This window comes from Bos taurus, chromosome 1 (genome assembly GCF_002263795.3).
Source record: "Bos taurus isolate L1 Dominette 01449 registration number 42190680 breed Hereford chromosome 1, ARS-UCD2.0, whole genome shotgun sequence".
Classification (NCBI taxonomy): Eukaryota; Metazoa; Chordata; class Mammalia; order Artiodactyla; family Bovidae; genus Bos; species Bos taurus.
The window spans coordinates 150,566,048-150,586,922 of NC_037328.1; the positions used below are offsets into that span (position 1 = coordinate 150,566,048).

Genomic DNA, 20,875 nt, shown 5'->3' on the forward strand with positions numbered 1-20,875 from the left:
CTAATGGGAAGAACTGGGGTGGAGGTGGGTGGAAGAAACACCTGCCCAGCCTATAGGTCCATGAGAATTTCTCCTTCCCTTTTGACCTTGCTATGGTCTTTAAGTCCTTGGGTCTCTTAAAGATGTTGTTGAGAAAGCTGCTAAAAATGGACACCAAATGAAGGACTTCCCTGGCTGTCCAGTGTTTAAGACTCTGTGCTTCCAGTGCAAGGGCTGTGGGTTCAATCCCTGGTCAGAGAACTAAGATCCCACATGTGATGAAGTGTGACAATAAAAAGTGTCCAAATAAAAAGAAATAGCCACCAAATGAATGAAATCAAATCAGTTAGTTCAGTCACTCAGTTGTGTCTGATTCTTTGTGACCCAATGGACTGCAGCACACCAGGCCTCCCTGTCCATCACCAACTCCTGAAGCTTGCTCCAAATCATGTCCATCAAGCTGGTGATGCCATCCAGCCATCCCATCCTCTGCTGTCCCCTCCTTCTCCTGCCTTCAATCTTTCCCAACATCAGGGTCTTTTCCAATGAGTCAGTTCTTCACATTAGGTGGCCAAAGAATTGGAGCTTCAGCATCAGTCCTTCCAATGAATATTCAGGACTGATTTCCTTTAGGATGGACTGGTTGGATCTCCTTGCAGTCCAAGGGACTCTCCAGAGTCTTCTCCAAAAAAAAAAAAAAAAAAAGTCTTCTCCAACACCACAGTTCAAAAGCATCAATTCCTTGGCACTCAGCCTTCTTTACAGTCCAACTCTCACATCCATACATGACTACGGGAAAAACTCAAAATGAGACAAATAGGACCCTGCAGTAATTTTCAGGCTAATTGGAGGTGGGGTGGGGGACAGAATTAAGCAAGTGAGGAACCAATGCACATGTGAAAGTCATTGGCTTCTCCAGTAGAAACCTCTAATCCTTCAAGTAATCAATCATACTCTAAGAAGTAAATCATCCTTGGGGAGAAATCAGTATCTGAACATCCATGTACTCTGAGGATGCTAGTGAACTGCAGCATCAAGAGTCATCAACTGAGCGAGCTGAAAGGGTTAGCCCAGCTTCCGGGAGCGTCTGACTCAGATAAAAGGAAATGTTTCTTAATCCAGAGGATTTCAACACTATGGAAACTCATTTCCCACAGAGTTACAACAATGTGCAAATATAAATCACTTCAAAGAAGCCATTTAAAAACTTCGCCTGGCATGATACACGCGATGAAACTGCTCACATGTTCTGGGCCCTGTCTTTGACATTTATTCATCCTTTAATTTATGGATAGACTATTAATCCACTTATTTATTCATTGACTCATTTATAGAGTCATGAGTATGAGTTATCATTTTCTATTTTTTTGGTTTGAGCATCTGCTGCTATATGCCAGGGGCTGTGTTACTGAGGGTAAAACGATGACTGTGGTCCAATCCATGCCGGCATGTAGAAGGGGAGAAGAAACACGGAGAGGAAACCATGATACTGTGGTGAGTGTATTCATATGACACTTTACAGTGGTAAAGGAGAAGCGGGATCTTAAATGAAGAAGCAGTAGGGGAGTTTGGCAGGGGGAGAATCCAAGGGAACATTGAGGGATCTGGTTCTAGGATAGACTTTGCAGGCAGGAGGGACATTGGGAGCAAAAGCAGCTGTAAAACGGTGGGGTGTCGTATCAGGTGGGAAGAAGGGAAAGTCACTCATCATTGTCAAAGCCTGGACCATGGAGGGAACATCCAGAAATGTGACTGGTAGCTGGAAGATTCAGACACTGGGAAAACAGATTATAGACTTTAACATGTGAGACCCAAAGACCCACCTGAGAACTGGCACGGGGCCCTGACTTGGACACGTTCTACTTGTTGCAAGGTTATGGTTGCGGTTAGGGAGATCCTGGCTCTGAATGGGAGGCAGCGTGGAGAGGCGTCAGGAGGACCCAGCAGGCTGCTGAGGAGGGGGAAGCCGTGAAAGGGCAGGGGAGCAGGAGGGGGAAAGAGGGCTCACTCAGGAGATAAAAAGGCACAACGTGCGGCCATGGAGGAGAGGGACGGGGAGGCAGACGCCGGAAGTAAACAACACAGGGTGAGGAGCACTTCCAGGTGAGGCTGCGGGCAGGGCGGTGCAGTGCAGCTTAGGAGCACTGACTCTGTAGGCACAGAACCATCCGTGTCTTCCAACGGTAAACACTGGACTGCACAATAAGGGACTGAGGCAAAGTAATTTTCCCTCCACTTAGCTCATCAATTCAACTGATAGATAGGAGCTTTTTTTTTTTTTTTGGAGACCCCAAGCTGCTTTTCCAGAACTTGAAGATTCCAAGCTCGCTTTGTTGTCATTCATGCATTCACTCATTCATACATTCGAAAACACTAAGCCCCTGCCAGAACCTAAGCACCGGCATAAATCAGGTAACATATGATAGCTCACATTCTAGTGAGAGGCAGTGGGGTGTGATGGATAGCCAGCTGGCTTTTGAGTTACAGACCAGGATCTGGATGTTGTCGCCAGTTCTAACCAGTTATGTGACCTTAGGCAAACTCTCTAACTTACTAGAGTCTCCATTTACTTATTTTGACCAGTGTTTTACCAGAGTTGCTCAGAAGTTCAAGTAAATGAACTGGTGACATGTCTGTTCTCTGCTACTGGTAGCTATTAGTTTGATAATTATTATTGCAACTAGACATATGCATGGGTCCATGCTAAGTGGCTTCAGTCGTGTCTGACTCTTTGTGACCACATGGACCGTAGCCCACCAGGCTTCTCTGTCCCTGGGATTCTCCAGGCAAGAATACTGGAATGGGTTGCCATGCCCTTCTCCAGGGGATCTTCCCAACCCAGGGATTGAACCTGAGTCTCTTACATTTCCCGCACTGCAGGCGGGTTCTTTAGTGTTAGTGCCACCTGTGAAGTCCTAATTAGATTTCCTGTCTGACGCTGGGGCCCCAGTGATAGCCAGCCAGGCTCCTCTGTCCATGGAATTCTCCAAGCAAGAATATTGGAGTGGGTTGCCATTCCCTTTTCCAGAATTAAACATGTACAAGTAAGCAATTCCACTACACTGAGATAAATACTCGGGGAGACAAAACCACAAAGAAAGCACCTAACCCGTGAGAACAGGTAGGGAAAGCACCTACCTAGAAGCAGCAATGCTAAAAAAAAAAAAAAAAAGATACGACTTATTAATAGTGCTGCAATGAACAGATGGGGAAACAGTGTCAGACTATTTTTTTGGGCTCCAAAATCACTGCAGCTGGTGACTGCAGCCATGAAATTAAAAGACGTTTACTCCTTGGAAGGAAAGTTATGACCAACCTAGATAGCATATTCAAAAGCAGAGACATTACTTTGCCAACAAAGGTCCGTCTAGTCAATGCTATGGTTTTTCCAGTGGTCATGTATGGATGTGAGAGTTGGACTGTGAAGAAGGTTGAGCACCGAAGAATTGATGCTTTTGAACTGTGGTGTTGGAGAAGACTCTTGAGAGTCCCTTGGACTGCAAGGAGATCCAACCAGTCCCTTCTAAAGGAGATTGGTCCTGGGTGTTCTTTGGAAGGAATGATGCTAAAGCTGAACGTCCAGTACTTTGGCCACCTCATGCGAAGAGTTGACTCATTGGAAAAGACTCTGCTGGTGGGAGGGATTGGGGGCAGGAGAAGGGGATGACAGAGGATGAGATGGCTGGATGGCATCACCGACTCAATGGACATGAGTTTGAGTGAACTCGGAGAGTTGGTGATGGACAGGGAGGCCTGGCGTGCTGCAATTCATGGGGTCGCAAAGAGTCGGACACAATTGAGCGACTGAACTGAACTGAATTGAACTGAACTGAATGAATAGTGGGATGAATGCATCTTTTTGAATTGCGGTTTTCTCCGGGTATATGCCCAGCAGTGGGGTTGTTGGGTCATATGGTAGTTTTATTCCTAGTTTTTGAAGCCATCTCTGTTCCCTTCTCCATAGTGCCTGTATGGATTTACATTCCCACCAACAGTGCAGGAGGGTTCCGTTGTCATACTTAGAGATCGGACTTGTGGACACAGCAGGGGAAAGAGAAGATGGGATGAATAGAGAGAGTAGCGGTGACATATATACCATGTGTACAATAAGTAGCTACTGGGGACCTGCTGTGCAGCACAGGGAGCCCAGGCTGGTGCTCTGGGATGACCTGGGAGAGGATGGAGGTGTGGGGGAGGGAGGCTCCACAGAGAACAAGTATATATATATATATATATATATATATATATATATATATATATATAATTCTGGCTGATTCGCATTGTTGTACAGCAGAAAGCAACAAGACATTGTAAAGCAATTATCTTCCAATTAAAAAATTTAATTTATAAATAAATACATATGAGAAAGCAGAAGGAAGGGGGCTTTCAGCAGGTGGCCCCCAATGCATTGACTCTGTCAGTAGAGGACCAACCCATGGGGACGACAGAAAGCCATTCAGCAGGGAGCAGACTGCAGACCAGCTGGTGTCAAGGCTAAGGTTTCCTATGCCCTGTTCACAAGGTCAGGAGCTGAGGCTATGCTTTGTACATTAGCAGTCCCCAACCTTTTGGGCACCAGGGACCGATTTCGTGGAGGATAATCTTTCCATGGACCAGAAGTGGTGGGGAATGTTTTGGGGATGATTCAAAGCACTTTCTATTTATTGGGCACCTTCTCTCTCTCTCTTTTTTTTTTTTGTATAATTACATTTTATTAAAAAGCCTCTAGAAGGATATATATCCAAATTTCGACTGAACTGAACTGAATTATTTCTCTCTCTCTCTCTCATATATATATATATATATATATTTTTTTTTTTTTTTGTAAAAGCTCATTGGAATACAACTCGTATCAGTTGTATGACCGAACTGAACTCAGATCGGTTCGGTCGCTCAGTCATGTTCAACTCTTTGAGACCCCCCTGGACTGCAGCTCACAAAACTGTGTTAATTTTATGTATCTTTAAAAAACCTTTTTATTTGGTTTTGGGGTATAGCTGATTAACAAACAATTGTTGTCACAGTTTCAGCAAAGAGACTCAACATTTTGGCCCAAATTCCCCTCCTATCCAGGCTGCCACATAACGTCAAGCAGAGTTGCCTGTGTGCATCTGTTTTCCAATCTAATGCTGCTACTAATCAGATAGGACATACCTATCCACAGCCCAGAGTTCCTTTTCCTCTTTGTTCTTCTTCACTTTCTGCCTTTAAGGTGGTGTCACCTGTGTATGTGAGGTTAGAGATACGTCTCCCGGCAATCTTGATTCCAGCTTGTGCTTCATCCAGCCCAGCATTTTGCATGATGCGTATAAGTTAAATAAACAGGGTGACAATATACAGCCTTGACATACTCCTTTCCCAATTTGGAACCAGTCTGTTGTTCCACGTCCAGTTCTAATTGTTGCTTCTTGACCTGCATACAGGTTTTGCAGGAGTTAGGTTAGGTGGTCTGGTATTCCCATCTCTTTAAGAATTTTCCACCATTTGCTGTGATCCACACAGTCAAAGGCTTTAGTGGAGTCATTGAAGCAGAAGTAGATGTTTTTCTGAAATTCCCTTGTGTTTTCTATGATCCAACGGATGTTGGCAATTTGATCTCTGGTTCCTCTGCCTTTTCTAAATCCAGCTTGTATATCTGTAAGTTCTTGATTCACATACTGTTGAAGCCTAGCTTGAAGGATTTTGAGCATTACCCTGCTAGCATGTGAAATGAGAGCAACTGTACGGTACTTTGAACTTTCTTTGGCATTGCCCTTCTTTGGGATCGGAATGAAAACTGACCTTTTCCAGTCCTGTGGCCACTGCTGAGTTTTCCAATTTTGCTGGCATATTGAGTGCAACACTTCAACAGCATCATCTTTTAGAATTTGAAATAGCTCTGCTGGAATTCCATTACTTCCACTAGCTTTGTTTGTAGTAATGCTTCCTAAGGCCTACTTGAGTTCACAGTCCAGGATATCTGGCTTTAGGTGAGTGACCACACCATTGTGGTTATCTGAGTCATTAAGACTTTTCTATACAGTGCTTCTGTGTATTCTTTCCACCTCTTCTTAATCTTTTCTGCTTCCGTTAGGTCCATACCATTTCTGTCCTTTATTGTGCCCAACTTTGCATGAAATGTTCCCTTGGTATCTCTAATTTTCTTGAAGAGTTCTCTAGTCTTTCCCATTTTATTGTTTTCCTCTATTTCTTTGCATTGTTTACTTAAGAAGGCTTTGTTATCCCTCCTTGTTCTTCTTTGGAACTCTGCATTCATCTATACCACTTTTTTCAGATTCCACATATAAGCGACTTTATATATTTTTTTTCTCTTTCTGACTTACTTCACTCTGTATGACAGGCTCTAGGTCCATCCATGTCTCTCCATCCATGACCCAGTTCCATTCCTTTTTACGGCTAAGTAATATTCCATCATATACATACATACATACACACACACACACACACACCATATCTTCTTTATCCATTCCTCTGCTGATGGACATTTTGGTTGTGTCCATGTCCCAGCTATTGCAAACAGAACTGCAATGAACACTGGAGTGCATGCATCTTTTCTGAATTATGGACTTGCCTGGGTATGTGCCCAGCAGTCGGATTGCTGGGCCACATGATAGTTCTAGTTTTAGTGTTTTAAGGAAACTCCACACTGTTCTCCATAATGGCTGTACCAATCTGCATCCCCACCAACAGTGCAAGAAGGCTCCCTTTCCCCCACACCCTCTCCAGCATTTGTTTGTAGATTTTGTGAGGATGGCCATTCTGACCAGTGTGAGGTGATACCTCATGTAGTTTTGATTTGTGTTTCTCTGATAATTAGTGATGTTGAACATCTTTTCATGTCCTTGTTGCTCTGTATGTCTTCTTTTGAGAAATGTCTGTTTAGGTTTTCTGCCCATTATTTGATTGGGTTGCTTTTTTTTTTTTTTTTTAATATCAAGTTGCATGAGCCATTTGGCTTTGTGATACAAGGTATCCTCCTTGTCTCTCCCCACATCCCAAAGAGAGGTGGTTTGGCCTTTTTCATTTCATGACTTTTATTACCAATAATTAAGAGGAAACAAAAGATGTCAGCCAGAACAAATAAGAGGGCCATGCCCGGGTCTTTCAACCAGGGCGCCTTAAAATGTCAGCTCTCAAAATTGGCTCTCTCAGCTGAAACAGGACTGAAGATAGGTTCAGAGTAAAATATTAAGAATTGGCCAAGTAGGTCTGAATTTAGGGCCCAACTCATCTCAAGTGGACAACATAAAGGCCCCTTGGCACGTGCTCTTCATCCTCACGTCTCCATTTTCATGGTTAATCTTGAACATGTACTCTATTGTGTTGATGTGGTCAGAGGCTGAGTCCTGTTAGGATGCCTTATGTTTGTATGGACGGCAGACCTCGTCAGAAGAAGCATCTCTAATTCATTGATACATAACCTTTTTGTGGACACAAGTTACACAGTGGAGAAGATGTTAGATATTCGAAAATGTATTTATAACCACTTTTGCATAGTAAACCAGCTCAGAAATCAAACTAAGGCATATGGTTCATATTAGACTGAAGTAGTCTTAATAAAACTGTATGGGACACCCAAACATGAATTGCTGGGTAGACTTTGCGAACTAGGGGAATCAATTTATTTATCAATAATGTGTATGCATGTGTGTGAGACTGTGTATGCATTCGTGCTCAGCTGTGCAGTCATGTCTGACTCTTTGCAACCCTAGGGACTGTACCTGCCAGGCTCCTCTGTCCATGAGATTCTCCAAGCAGGAATGCTGGAGTGGGTTGCCAGTTCCTCCTCCAGGGGATAATCTCAACTCAGGGATTGAGCCTGTCTTTATTATGTCTCCTGCATTGGCAGGTGGATTCTTCACCACTTACCTGGGAAGCCTATGAGTGTGTATATTCACTCACAAATATTCACCAGCGGACTATATGTGTATCTGTGTCATTTTTCTCTTCTTCTTTTGGATGGAGAATGTCTGTAACACGCTGACTCAATATCAGGGTTGATACCCTGAGTGAGGGTATATGGAGGTGGCCCTGATTAGCCAGAAACTCCAGACTCAGCACTCTGCCACGTAAGTTAGCACCCCAGGGTCTTTGACCATCAGAAGTGGTCAAGACCTTGGTTTCCAGCTATGTTTCTCATAAAGGAAGTTGTCACATAGAAGCCAAACACTGAGCAAGAAATGCTGACCCCAGGACTGTTTTATAAAACTGATGGTGATTTTAAACAGTGCTTTTTTTTTTTTTTTTAATGAAGTCAGCTAGTGCCTGAACTTTCTCCAGTAGGTAGTCATGAGCCAGCGTGCTGCAGTTCACAGGGTTGCAAAGAGTCAGACATGACTGAGCGACTGAATTGAACTGAAAAGCCATGTGCCAGCATGCTTCTCGGAGGTCCCTTTCTCCTAAATCAGCCTTTGTGGCCCTGAGCTTCCTCTGCTTAGAATGAGTTATTGTCTCTCCTCTGCTCTCAAGCGACGCTAGCCACGGCTCCCCGTGGGAGCCACCAGAAAACAGTGCCGGCACCACCATCCGTGTTCTGTGCTGTGTAGTTCAGAGGAGGCCCTGGGGTTGCAAAAGGCGGGCTGCCACTCCAGGTGTAGCTGCCTCCAGCCTCAGCAGCACTTCACCCGGGAGCTTACTGGACATGCCAATTCTAGACCTCAGTCCAGACCTTCTAAATGAGAATCTGCATTTTAACATGACCCCTAGGATATCTGCCCGCACATTACAGTTTAATATGCACTGGTCTAAAGCAATGGATGGGGCTCCCCAGGTGGTGCCAGTGGTAAAGACTCACCTGCCCATGCAGGAGACATAGATTCAGTTCCATCTCTGGGTCGGGAAGTTCCCCTGAAGGAGGGCATGGCAATCCACTCCAGTCTTCTTGCCTGGGGAATCCTATGGACAGAGGAGCCTGGTGGGCTACAGTCCATACGGTCATAAAGAGTTGGGCACAACTGAAGTGACCTAGCACACAAGGCAATGGATTCAAAAATGCACAATCACACACACACACACTCATGAACACTTTGGGACACACATGTAAAGTATATAAATTTTTTGTTCTTATGAATATATAATGTATGAGTTAAAGTATGCACAAGATACAAACATTTCAAAGGATAAAGTAGAAGCTAAATTTGAATAATTTGATTGCTTTCTTAATGTACCCTTTTAGGTTACTGGGGTATAATACTTTGGAGACCCCTGTTCTAAGGAAGGAAACACAGAGCTGAAGGGAATCTTAGAACACTTTGTCAGGGTGCTGCAGGGAGCACAAAGCACGCACAGAAAATAATCTGTGGGGCTAAATTTGAATATATTTATGCCTCCCATAGGTAAACCCATATGCCCAGCATATGCATTCATGTTTGTGAAGTGGAAGTGTTAAAGTGTTAGCTACTCAGTCGTTCCTGACTCTTTGCAGTCCCATGGACGATAGCCTGCCAGGCTCTCCTGTCCATGGGATTCTTCAGGCAAGAATCCTGGAGTGGGTTGCCATTTCCTTCGCCAGGGGATCTTCCCAACCCAGGGATCAAACCCAGGTCTTCTGCACTGTGGGCAGATTCTTTACCATCTGAGCCACCACATGTTTCACACATTTGTATTTAGCGCTCATCAATTTCATCAGTTGAGAAATGCAAAACTCTTTTCTCTCTTCAAGGTAAGATGTTGTAGGATATTCTTTGCACTATGAGTCAAAATAGGAAGTCTAAATCTTTACTTCTAGTTCAGTCATTCAAGTCAATAATATATTTGGTCTCCCCTGTTCTCCAACGTACCTTGCTTTGGTGAGGTTCCCTGTGACCTAGAACATAACTGATGAATTACATCAGTTATTAAATCTGGATGGTTCTGAGGTCACTTGAACATCGTCTCTGCCCATCCTCTTCCTTCCTCACACAGTGAGTCCTTCCCATGTGGCAAGTCTCGTGTTGACATTGGGATTAAAAGACAAATTGCCCACCCATGCCACAGAACCTGGTTTAAGGAGAAAAAGAAGCTTTAAAACAGATCATTATGGCAACACATAAGTATTGCCATCAGGTGTGGACAACTTGCAAAAGGCAGAAGAGGGGAGTAAGAGGAACTCCCTCCAAAAGCTGGAGGAGGTGACATTTGAGCTGGGCTTCAAGGAATGCATAGGAGTTTGCCAGACACAGGGCACAGAGAAGGAGTCTGAGGTAAAGGGACCTTCCTGAGCAAAAGCATCAGGCAGGAAACCTGCTTCATCAGCATTCCTCTTGGGTGAAGGACAAAGTCTTCTAACTCAGTCATTTAAATGAAGTGATTTAAATTGATGTGTAATAATAACCCAGTGCACTTACTGAACAGTAGGCTCTTGGGTTTGCACATTCGAAACAACTCTGAGAGTAAATGATTTCGTATGGTTTGGCCACGACAGCGTGTGGAAAGTTTCTCAGCACAGCACGGTGAGTACTTCTCATTTACAGTAAAATCTGGAATGTTTGGGAATGGTCTGGGTTAGGAAAATTGAATTTTCAGATTAGCTGCATAAAAATGGAAAGTCTGGTTTAAAAAAGACCTTCCTAATTTTGTTTTCCTTTGAAGAGATTAACTGCTGTTTGTTAACATTTTAATCTTATCTAAAGAAAGAGAAAAGTAGAGCACTTATCCTGTCCTTTCAGCTAAATGCTTTTCTAAAATTTAACGTGGTTAGCATTTTGTCATGACTTTTAAAGACTACATAGTATTTCAGCTTATAAATATTTTATAAATTTAAAATCGGGTCCATGTTACTGATAATCCAGGTTGGCTTGGAGGTTTCAGTATTATAACTAATGTAGAGAGCACGCTTGTACATAATCCTGATGCATACTTTATTAATTCTTAGAAGTAAATTGACTGGGTCAAAGATTAAAAATAAGTAATTTTAAACTTTGGTTATGTACGGTCAAGTTGTTGCCAGAAAAAAGCTATGCCAAATGACTCAATCTGAGGCTGTGTACAAAGCCATTTATCTCTGCACACTTGTGGATATAGTATGTTGACACATCTTTTAAAATCTCTGATTATTTGATCAGTAAGCTGTGTTTCTTGGATCCCTGAGTCCTTCTTGGTCTGGTTTGCCAAGGCCTTCCACTCTGCCTGGCCCCTGGGCTGCTCACGCCTCAGTCTGGGGCTGCTTCTTTCACACCCTAGGTCTAGGAGAAGCTCATCCATTTCCATGTCTCACTCTATTTGTAGACTTAAACAATAGAGGCATCCATCCTGCCCAGCCCTCTCTGTTGGGCATCATCAGGTCCATCAGCTCAGACCCCAGTTCTCATCGGAGCCTACCCTAGTGCACCCCCTCGAACCTCACCTCCAGATCAGGATCCTGTTTCTGTACTGAGATTTTGTACCAGAGTGAGCTCCACATTGATCAATATCAAAACCTTCTAACAATGTGGGTATCTGATAATGCAGGAGTGGTTTTTAGCTACAGGTGAAGATCCTGTGTCCTCTGCATCCGCAGCTCGCCCACACCCAATCCATCTCTTTCTCATGTCAGGAGTCATCTCTGAGACCTCATCCACCACTCCGCTCACCCCCCAGCACCCAGCTGTCAGAGATGCATATTGCTTCTACCTGGAGTGTGTGACTCTGAGCTCCTGGCTCCTCTTGGTCCACTGACACCATGCTTGTCCACACACACATCAGTGATTTTAGCTTGGTTTATAGAAAGCGCCTGATAACCAGACTTCCAGCATCTATGCTTGCCTCTTGATGATTTTGGAAAGCAAGTCCAATCCTTTCTCTTCCTCGAAGGAAACCCGGAGATGTTTCTCGTTCACCTAGGAAGATGCTGATGGTCCTCAGTGGGGCCCACCAAGCCCTGCATGGAGTGGTTCAGCCCTAAGCTCCTTCCCACACCCCCTCCACTCTCCCCAACTCACTTCCTGGAAGGTGAAAACTCCAAGCCTTGGCAAATGCCAAGTGGCCCTCTGCCCGAACACTCATCCTTCTCCCAGCCTGCCTGCTAACCTGCCAAGTGCTCATCCTTCTTGATGTCTCCACCTTAATGCCACCTCCCCCAAAGAAGTCTTCCTGGAACCCCGTGCTAGGACATGTTGTACACCCCATGTTCTATTCTAATGACTTATTTAGTACTTTCTTCCCCTGCTCTGTTGGACACTCCATGAAAGCAAGCAGCGAGTCAGTCTTTTTGCCTGCTGGATCTCCAGGCCCCTCCACAGTGCTGCACGTAGGAGGTGCTTCATACACTCTTGGTGACCGAATGAATGAATAACTGTTGAAATAGCTTCCAGTGCGTTTATTTGAAATTGTTTATTTGTAAATGTTACTATTTGGGGGAAAAGGATTTCTATTGACTTACAAGAACTCTGTCCTCGGTGGTAAATTGTCTCTGGGTAAGTCACATTTTGTGTGTTTTGTTCATTGCAAGCATATGACAGTAACAGCTAACTCATATCATCACGAGTGTGAACAGGTGGAGCTTTAAGGTGCTTTTTATGTTTAACCTCACACCACCCTAGCATAAATCAGCATGATTATTAGCACTGCTGTGCAGAGGAGGAAACTGAATTTCAGAGGGTTTAATTAAGTTGTTGGAAGTCACACAGCAACTTTTAGCAGAAACAGGACCCTATCCTCTTTTATATGATTTTTTTTCTCCTCTTTAAAGCTTTTTGTTTTGTATTGGGATGCAGTCGGTTAACATTATTGTTATAGTTTCAGGTAAACAGCAAAGGGACTCAGTCATACCTGCACATGTGCCCATTCTCCTCCAAACTCCCCTCCCATCCAGCCTGCCACACACCACTGAGGAGAGTTCCCTGAGCTGTATGGTGGGTCTTTGTTGGTTGGGCATTTTAAAATAGAGCAGGGTGGACGTAGGACCCTGTCCTCTTAACCTTTACACGACGCTGCCTCTGAAGAAGGGTTTATTTATTTATTTTAAGTACAGAGGAGGTAATAATCAACCTGCCATTTGAAGAACAGGTAGAATTTGACAGAGAAGGAGAGAGCAGGACAAGTGCCCTTAGGAAGGGGCAGCTGCTGGTCATGGAGCCACGAATGCACTGAGCGGTCAGGAAAAGGCAAGTACACACTCAGGCTACATTCTGGAGGCAACAAAGCTGAAGAGGATAGACAGCCAGGGCTTAGAAGAGCTTTCTGCTTTGTGAAGGTGATCAAGATCTATCCTGTTAGCAGTAGAGGCTGCTGGAGGATTTATGAAGGTGTCTATTGTCTACAATACTCTCCAGATAAGTAAGCTTTCTTTTTTCCTGGTAAGAGTTATGATGAAATCATGCTAGCATATAGTTGCATGCAACCAAATAGTGTTTGGTTAGCAAAAATTCACCTTTCCAGTCCTGAGAAATCAGCCGTGAGTTCCAGAGGAGGGGATGTTGGACTGTCTCTGTGGGGGGTATGCTTGCTCCAATGATGTGAGCACCAAAGGAATGGTCACTGCCAATGCTAGCGCCCACAGAGATGTCTTACCAGAAAAGGAGTCCACGGTGATTTCAGCTGTGAAATATCCCAATTCTTCTTCCAAAAGAAATAGAATCTATCTGAAAAAAGAAGAAAGTGAAAAAAAGTGTTAGTCACTCAGTTGTGTCTGACTCTTTTGCAACCCCATGGACTGTGTCCTGCCAGGCTCCTCTGTCCATGGGATTCTCCTGACGAGACTACGGGAGTGGGTTGCCATTCCCTCTTCCAAGGGATCTTCTTGACTCAGGATCAAACCTGGGTCTTCTGCATTGCAGGCAGATTCTTTACTGCCTGAGCTACCAGGGAAGTTATCTATCTGAAAGGCTGCTGCTACCGATACTGCTAACTCACTTCAGTCGTGTCCGACTCTGTGCGATCCCATAGACGGCAGCCCACCAGGCTCCCCCGTCCCTGGGATTCTCCAGGCAAGAACACTGGAGTGAGTTGCCATTTCCTTCTCGGATGCAAGAAAGTAAAAAGGGAAGGTGAAGTCACTCAGTCGTGTCTGACTCTTAGCTACCCCATGGACTGCAGCCTTCCAGGCTCCTCCATCCATGGGATTTTCCAGGCAAGAGTACTGGAGTGGGGTGCCATTGCCTTCTCCATCTGAAAGGCTAGTCATTATCAATGGCAAGAGAGTGTTTACAGGAAATTAATCAAGAAGGATTCAATAGGTTGGCCCAACTGACATGATCAGATGTTAACATTATCAGATGTGACATTATTGACATTATCAGAATTACTGTCTCACCCACAGCAAGGTTTACACCCAGGTCCATGAAACCTGGAGAAATGAGGGGTAGAATCAAGCATGTCTGTGACCTGGGATGGTGGGGACAGATGAGGTAGGGCAGGGGAATATCACCTGTAGCTAAAATCTAGACTTTTATTTTTTTTTTTTTACTATGAATGTGTAACACACCACCATCATTTTAGTCCCAAGTGTGATTTCATTATAGTGGAAGTCATGGTATTTCAACACACAGTTGCTTCAGAGATCTTGAAATAACATTTCAGCTCACCACCCTTTCTATGGAATTCTCCAGGCGAGAATTCTGGAGTGGGTAGCCTTTCTCTTCTCCAGGGCATTTTCCTAACCCAGGGATCGAACCCAGGTCTCCCACATTGCAGATAGATTCTTTACCAGTTGAGCCACCAGGGAAGCCCAAGAATACCGGAGTGGGTAGCCTATTCCCTTCTCCAGTAGATTTTCCGGACCCAGGAATCCAACCTGGGTCCCCTGATTTGCAGGCAGATTCTTTACCAGCTGAACTACCAGGGAAGCCCTTCAATATGGTGAGCTCTTCCTAATTAATACTTGCAAAAGAAGCGCAACTTTGTTTTTAAAATAATTGATGTCTTTTGTAGTCATACTTGTTTTATTTTTATGTATTTAAACACATTCTGAGATGGCAGTCTTAGGTCTTACCTGTCTGCCAAAAAGGACTATAATGCAAAAATGGTTAAAAAATCCCTGCTGCTGCTGCTGCTAAGTCACGTCAGTCGTGTCCAACTCTGTGTGACCCCGTAGACGGCAGCCCACCAGGATCCCCCGTCTCTGGGATTCTCCAGGCAAGAACACTGGAGTGGGTTGCCATTTCCTTCTCCAGTGCATGAAAGTGAAAAGTGAAAGTGAAGTCGCTCAGCCGTGTCCGACTCTTCTCGACCCCATGGACTGCAACCTACCAGGCTCCTCTGTCCATGGGATTTTCCAGGCAAGAGTACTGGAGTGGGGTGCCACTGCCTTATCCCAGAAATCCCTGAGCCATGTAGAAAACAGACTCGTGGTTGCCATGAGGGAGGGGGAGGAATGAAGTGGGAGTTTGGGGTTACCAGATGCAAACTATTATACACAGAATGGATTAACAACATATCTATAAGATCCGACTGTATAGCACAGGGAACCGTAGTGATAAACCATAGTAGAAAAGTATATGAAAAAGAATATAAGCATCTGTATAACTGAGTCACTTTGCTACACAGCAGGAATTAACACAACATTGCAAATCAACTATACTTCAATAAAAGGCATTTTTAAAAGAATCTCCGAGCTGAAATATTAAAAATGAGGCCAGCTTACTAGATTGACTGGACTTCCTGACACCTTCTGGTGCATCACACATGATAAAGCTTTCCTCCCATTAACGTCTGAGTTGTTTCCAGGACTCCTAGTACTGGGAAAGTATGGGTTGCTCTTCTTCTAAGAAAGTTGTCTGTGCTTTGAACCTTGTCTGAGTTTTTTTTTTTTTTTTTTTTTTTTACTTTCTGAGCTTCTCTAGAACATTGGTCTGCTCTAACCTAGGGTTCCCAGGTTTAGCAAATAAAAATATAGGACTCCTTTTGACTCTATCTATATGGTACATATATGTGGATTTCAAATAAACAATGCCTAATTTTGAGAATAAATATTTATCAAGTACTGAATGACATACTTAAACTAAAAATCATTTGTTGTCCATTTGAAATTCAGTTTTAACTCACCATCTCATATCCTATCTGGCAACCCTAAAAACACTAAAATTGGGCCAATATTCCCCAACAGATGATTAGAATGTGTTTTCTTACTCTGTTGACTGATGGAGGTTAGTTAACTGCCAAAGATCTCAGACTAAATGTGATGCTATTAATATTTTGAAGTCTGAAATTTTCTTATTATTACTCAGTGATCACAAACACCTATATTTTCAACTTTGGGAAAAGTGGACAACTCAGAAATATTGCCAGACCTTAAAGTACCTTGACCACCATCCAAGAATTTTAGTTTTGATTGTGTCTCCTTGAGATCTCATGATAATTCATTTTCTATATCAGAGAAATGTGGTCAAAGTTTAGACTGACAGTGAAACTGAATTTCAAAACCTTTGACACTCATTCTATTGTTAAATAACTCCTTGGTTCTAAATCAAGGAATAGTCATAATTTCCTTTGTCTGGGATGAGATTTCAATCATGACAATGAAGAGCATAGAAATGACCGAGGAGAATTTCACTCTTGCGTCCAGGGGAATCACACCAAAACCCATTAATCATTAATTGTTCAAGGCCAAGAAGTCCAAATTTATTTTGAACAGAAGAAACTAGTCAACATGAAGCCAGAAAAACAAGCCAGCTGAAATTCAGTACATATATTTATAATACGACACTCTTTTTATCAGCAGTGACTCATTGGTCAAAGAATCCACTTGCAACATAGGAGATGCAGGAGACATGGGTTTGATCCCTGGGTCAGGAAGATCCCCTGAAGTAGGAAATGGCAACCCACTCCAGTATTCTTGCCTGGAGAATCTACTTGACAGAGGAGCCTAGTGGGCTACAGTTCACAGGTTGCAAAGAACTGGACATGACTGAGTGGCTGAGAATACACACACACACACACACACACACACACACACACACACACACGCACACACACTCTTTCTGTAAATCTGTGCCTTCGTCATAGTAAAAAATATATTATAAATGTGAGACAAAGAAAAATTGTTATTGTTAAAGGCGGTGGGTTCGACGTCTTAGTGAGTGAGACATTTTAGGGAAAAGTCAGTCTGAATATTTCAAATTATATACTGATGCAATGTATAAGTGCAGTGATCTAGCCTCAAGCAACTTTTGAAGGCCAGAGATGGGGGCTTGAGAAAACAAACTTGCTTTCTTGCTTTCCATTTTTTTCGTCCTCTTTTAGAGCTATGACGATACCCAGTTTGAAGTTTCATTGAATAGAATACACTAAATACAATATTTGTTTCTCTACAAGTATCATCTGAAAAAAAACCAGTACCTGCTGTCCTGAATTATTTCCAGGTTACCAGTTATGATCAGACACACCCGAACACTCTATATTTTCACCTCTTTATCTCAAGTTTGGAGCCATCTCCCCTGTGGCACATTTGAATGAATCCAGACAAGAATAGAAAGTAAGATTCCGCGGGCTACTTAAATCTCTTCCCTAAAGACAAAGTTGGAAGCAGTGCATTAGGGCGTCTAGTGCAATCCAGTTGGCCTTGTTTTTTTTTCCCCTCAGACATAAATTTTCCTGTTTTGCCAGTCATCTTACAACAATGCATGTCCAAACCATGCTGTGATTAGAGGGGAGTATATGCTTATTACCCAAGTTCTTCACATGTCGGAGCATGGAGAGATCAAGGGTGGTAAACCAAAGGAAATTTCCATTTGCTTTTTAGCTGCTGCACATTTTTACTCTATAGGAAAGTTAACTGTTAGTAAGTAATGATGTTCAGCTGAAGTTGGTCACTCGTAACAACAGACAGATGTATAATGTTTTATTTGGGTTAGCCAGCTCTCTCCCAAAATAAAGGGCCTGAAATTAAACTGTCTTTAGAAAAATATTCAGCAAATGATACCTTATTCCAGGGCTCGGATTCTTTGCCATGGAAAATGGAAAATGAGTCTGCTAGTGAACTCAGTATCTGTTTAAACCTGTCTTTATCCAGAGAAAGCTTGATATTCTACAGAATTAAAAAAAAAAAATTTAGAAGAGCCTACATTGAGGGGCAAAGAGCATAACTATGCAAACCGCATGGAGAGATGGAAAAGGATTTTTTAGTTACTTATGGAATTTGAAACAATAATAATGGAATGGAAACATAGGAAAAAGGCTAAATATTTGACCACAGAGGCAAATTGGATCATTAGAGACCCACATGCAATGTCAAATGTGGGATTTGTCTTTAAAGCAGTACTTGATGCTTTTCCAACATACAATAAGGCACAAAAGACTTTGCCAGTTCTCCAAGCGAGAACCTCCAGCCACATAATCCTTTCGGAAGTCGGGTGTTTTTAAGACACTGGTTCTGATTCAGTGGCCCAAGCAGAGGACCACTTTAGCTGGCACTTCTGATGAACATTTCTAAGTGATGCTGGTGCTTCTGGCCTTCTTTTATATGCTGCCCTGTCTTCAGGGTCCAGGGTGATGGATAGCTCATCTCAGGATATTTCATGTCCACAATGAGAGCTAGACATCCCCCCATCAAATGGACTAAGACTCACAAAGCCTTGTTTCCAGCCCTACTTCTGCCACTGACTCAATGACCTTGAATAAATCACTCAACCTTTGTGATCCTCTTTTTCCCTGGATACAAAGTGCAAAGTTTAAACCAGATCAGCCCTCCTTAGGGTGCTCTCAAATGTTGGCCAAGTGGAGGATTTAGAGGGTTAAGCGTGTTTCTTTGCTATAGAATTCTCAGACCCTGTACTAAACAGATGTGCAGTGTGAGTCTACAGTAGGTAGAGACAGTGGGGTACTTGAGGGTTCGGGATGCAAGGCAAGTCACTTTATTTGTGGAGCACCTCTACCAGTTATCTATGTTAGTCGCTTAGTCCTGTCTGATTTTTTTGACCCCATGGACAGTAGCCCGCCAGGTTCCTCTGTCCATGGGATTCTCTAGGCAAGAATACTGGAGTGGGTAGCTATTCCCTTCTCCAGGGGATCTTCCCAGGGATCGAACCTATGTCTCCTGCGTTGAAGGTGGATTCTTTACCATCTGAGCCACACACTTAGGGGAAGCCTGAGCAAGAGGACTGCTAAGGCCCTTCTAGCTTCAGCTCTCAGTCCTAAGCTCCAGGATCTTTCCTCCAGCCTCTGGTGTTCTTAGCTTGTGAATCCTCGTCTACTGTAAGATGGTATCCATCATCCTAGAAAGAAAACTTGGAGAAATTTTAAAACAGTTACTTGCATTTCCCCCCAAATTCTCATTGTCCCCCTCAAGACAATTCATCTGAACTTCTAAACCCTAGGAGGCCCTTTTCTGGCTAACTGAAAATGCCACCCAACAGCTATCATATATTTGTATTCTTGGCCCCTTTAACTTGCTATTCCTTCGCACACCCAAGGGCCCACTCCTTTGCTTGAAAGCAACAGGACTGAACTTTTAGGTAACCTAGTTTATGTGCTTGTGAATTTCCCACAGATTCTATATAACTCTAATCTCAAAGTATCGTCTCTAGATGAGCAGCCTCAGCATCACCTGGGAGCTCATTAGAAATGCAGATTTCTAGGCTCTCCTCTAATCCGAGGGGCTTCCCAGATGGCTCAATGGTAAAGAGTCTGCCTGCCAAGGCAGGAGATGCAAGAGACACGGGTTTTATCCCTGGGTCAGAAAGATCCCATGGAGGAGGAAATGGCAATCCACTCCAGTATTTTTGCCTGGGAAATTCCATGGGCAGACAAGCTTGGAGGGCTGCAGTCCATAGAGTCACAAAGTCAGACACGACTGAGTGACTGAGCACTCTAAACCTCCTGGGCAGAGCCATGTGTATTTTAAGGCCTCCGGGTGATTCTGATGCTCGCTGAAGTTCTAGAACTCATGTTACAGAGGTGAGAAATGAGGATTACAGACTCAAACAGACCTTGTGCTGGATCTGTTCTTTACCTGGACGCCTGGAATAATGGCATTAATCCTTTCTGAATCTAAGTGAGAGTTAATACACGGCCCCTTAGATAAGGTGTGCACAGGATAAGCAATAAATCAATTATAGCTGTTGTTCTCTAAGGACTACTAACATGTAATGAGCCAGAACTCATTTTACAATGTGCTGCACAGAATTGCTCAACAGTGAGAGATGTCTACTATGAGTTAGTTTTGAGGACAGTTAGTTTTGGTTAGACAGGAGCACAGGTGTGAAGACAGGTCTGGCTTGCCAACAGGGTCCTTTAACTTTTATGAACGCGTATAAATGATTGAATCTCTCAGTTTAGTTTCCTCATTTAGAAAATCGAGAAAACACTTTCTTCACAAGGTAAAGAGAAGGATTAAATAAAATACTGTGTGTGTGTATGTTAGTTATTCAGTCATGTCTGACTCTTGCGACCCCATGGACTATACCCTGCCAGGCTCCTCTGTCCATGGAATTCTCCAGGCAAGAATAGTGAAGTGGGTTGTCATTTCCTTCTCCAGGGGATCTTCCCAACCCAGGGATCGAACCTGGGTCTCCCATATTGCGGGCACATTCTTTACCATCGGAGCCACCAGGGTTTGAAAAGGGCCCAGTCCCTTTTTAAGCAGCGCCCAGCCCACATGAAGGCTACTAATGACATAAGAGTCTGGTATGCTGGGCATCACAGATCATGGTGCTACATGATCCTTAAACACTGGCTTCTTGCGCCACAGAAATAAGAACAACAGGATCTGAGGCTCTTACATCTTACCCTGAAAAATCGCCTTATCCTGAGAAATTTAAGTCACAATGTCAAACTATTGGAAAGAGAAAAATTATTCACTTTTTCTATGCTGTCCTTCAGGATCAGGCAAATCTTTCTTCTTGTTGAAATCTTAAGAGGTTTATATTTCTTTTCTTTATTTTTTAATTGGAGGAAAATCACCATGCTGTGCTGGTCTCTGCATTACTACAATGAAAATCAGCCATAAGTACACATGTCCCCTCCCTCTTGAGCATCCCTCCCACCCTGCATCACCCATCTAGGT

At 43.4% G+C, this 20,875-nt stretch overlaps 1 protein-coding gene across 4 annotated transcripts in view; it reads left to right on the forward strand.

The window, feature by feature from the left end:
* KCNJ15 (potassium inwardly rectifying channel subfamily J member 15) overlaps positions 1 to 20,875 on the forward strand; it is a 57,537-nt gene that overhangs the window by 26,186 nt on the left and 10,476 nt on the right. Inside the window, exon 1 of one of the 4 annotated variants that reach the window (XM_010801687.4) lies at positions 12,980 to 13,212. The exons of the other annotated variants lie outside the window; for them this stretch is intronic. The gene's annotated coding sequence lies outside the window, so the exon portion shown is untranslated. Of the gene's footprint in view, positions 1 to 12,979; positions 13,213 to 20,875 lie in introns of those variants that run through there. 4 annotated transcript variants of the gene reach the window in all.